This window comes from Centrocercus urophasianus, unplaced genomic scaffold, assembly GCF_019232065.1.
Source record: "Centrocercus urophasianus isolate 14NV4802_14NV808 unplaced genomic scaffold, USGS_Curo_1.0 seq_12, whole genome shotgun sequence".
In the NCBI taxonomy this organism is placed as follows: Eukaryota; Metazoa; Chordata; class Aves; order Galliformes; family Phasianidae; genus Centrocercus; species Centrocercus urophasianus.
Window position 1 is genome coordinate 23,538,917 of NW_024884364.1, and position 2,772 is coordinate 23,541,688.

The window sequence follows — 2,772 nt, forward strand, 5'->3', positions numbered from 1 at the left end:
TTTCTTTTCCTTTCTTTTCCTTTCTTTTCCTTTCTTTTCCTTTCTTTTCCTTTCTTTTCCTTTCTTTTCTTTTTTTCTTTCCCTTTCCATTTTCCTTCTTTTTTTTTCCCCCTAGGATAGCAGAGGTCATATGGTCAGTCAGATATTTTGACTTAAGTAGATTTTTTATCCTGTTTTATATGAAAATGTCTCATAATAAAAATGTTGCTAGGTAGATGCAGAGCATTTTTAAAAAGTCAGTCTGAAGGCTGACACCAAAGATCTGGTAACTGAAAAAATGCCCATGGAAGTTTATTATAAGGATTATATTTCAGGAGAAACAACATTATTACAGAACAAAGTACAAGTGGCAGTCCATAGAATCGTAGAATAATTTAGGTTGGAAAAGACCGCTAAGGTTACCAAGCCCAAGCATTAACCTTGCACTTCCATCTCTATCACTAAACCATGTCCTTAAGCACCACAACTACACATCTTTTAAATAACAGCAGAGATTTTGACTCAACTGCTTCCCTGGTCAGCCTGTTCCAATGCTTCACAACTTAGTGAAGAAATTTTTCCAAATCTTCAGTCTCCTTTGGTGCAATTTGAGGCCATTTTTTCTTGTCCTATCACTTTTTGCTTGGGGAAGAGTCTGATCTGCACCTCTCTGCAGCCTCCTTTAAGGCAGTTGTAGAGAGCAATAAGATCCCTGAGGCTCCTGTGCTCTAGGCTAAATAAACCCAGTTTTCTCACCTGCTCCACCTGAGACTTACGTTCCAGATCCTTCACCAGCTTTGCTGTGTTTCTTTGCGTGCTTCAACACCATGATGTCTTTTCTGCAGTGGGGGGAGGGGGGCCACAACAACATCAGATTTGAGGTGTGTCCTCACCAGAGCCAAGCACAACAATCACTTCCCCAGTTCTCTAGGCTGCCCTGTTTCTGAATCTTAGCAGATTACAGCCAGAAAGCCACCTGGGATTATATGACAAGCAAATAATATCTCCTGCTCCATCCCTGTTAAGGTCTCTGTATTGATATAAAATATAATTAAAAATCATAATGAAGATCTGGGGTCTCAAAATTGTAAACTATAATGAAATTTAGAAGGAATCTCTCAAATATGTGAGTCTACACTGCTACAACAAACTGATATAAATATAAAATGCTACTATATTATTTGCTATAGCAAATAATATGCTCATTATACAATTGAGGCAGGAAAAAATATTCTTAAATTGCAGCAAGAAAGATTCAGGCCAGATGTTTATTTTCTTTTAAGGATCCTGGGGCACTAGAATAGTGATTTTAATATAAGTTCAAAAATACTTAAAGACTGAAATATATATTGATTTTGTGTTAGGTGCAGATGTACAACATAACCTTATCTTTCCCTCATTTCCCATGATCTAAGTAATTGGTAAGGTGACATTTAACACTAGTATAAAGAAGTAGGTTAAACAACTTTCTTGGAATATAAATGGAATCAGAGTATCTTCTTCCTGTAATAGTCTTTAAAAATGTCAGCATTAACATATCATATTGTATAATGGTAGGTGTAAGTGGTAGTGCAAGTAAGTATGGAAGGAGGTTTTTTATTTTTGTGAGCAGAAAGAGTTCAAATGTCTCCTTGGAACAAATGGAACATTAAACCTGTTCTGTAGCTGACATCTTCCAGGATAGGAACAAGAGATAGATCAGATCTGTAACAACATTATTGACATTAGCCTATATACAGCCTGCCTAGGTAGTCCTAATAATTGAGTGGAATCTGGCATGATAGTAACTCAATATCTCAAAGCAACATAGTATAAAAATTGCTGCTGCATGTATGAGAAAAGTATATGCTTCTGGCGTATCACTATCTGAAAAACTGTCTTACAGTAAAGCAGCATTTCATTTTTCAGTTTAACTCAGTTTAATTATTTTTAGAGACAATAGAAAAATTTCAGCACTCTTTGTATCTTTCACTAGAAAGAATCTGATGTGCTGGAGAACAAGTCTTTGAAAAATGGCCATGGAAATATTTCACGAATGCTCTGAATCTGTTTGTTGTTACTGAGCATGACAATATTTATGATAAAACAAACTACTGAACCAGGAAAAATACAGTATGATAATGTTATATAAAATTTTATAAATATAATGTACGAGGTTATCATAAAATTTTATCAAATGGTGGTAAGTTTTTCAAGGTTGCTGAAAGACCCCAGCTAAAATGAGGAGCATCATGATAAACTTGTCTGCTAAGTTAACAATTAGTTGTTTCCAGAGCTAAGAATAGGTATCTGACAGGAAGAATTATTTTTACATAAACATAGTTGTACATACACAAACTTGTATACATTTTATTCTCGTGCTTCTTTCAGATTGGCCTCAAAAGGGAATATTTTCACTATTTATCTGATCTAGTGTCTATTAAACTTTGTGCAGTGACTAAAAATTAAGATCTCAAAAAATCTGATCTATTTTTAAAAGGATTGGAAAATCCCCCATAAATGTTTAATCTCAGGGTTTGAAAACTCATTATACAGTAAAGAAAACTCATGAGACAGTGAATGAGACATGAAGCTAGTTAAATTATATTTACTGACACTATACAGTTTATGTATTACTATATTCTCCATTTTTTTTCCAGGGATTTTTAATCTTGCGTAAAATTGTTTGATATATTTCTATAAAATAATACTTTAATCATTAATATTATAAACCTAGCCTGAAATTCTCAGTCCCATGCATGCAATTTTGCTAACAATACAATTCTAGGCGCTGAATAAATAGACCTATCCAAT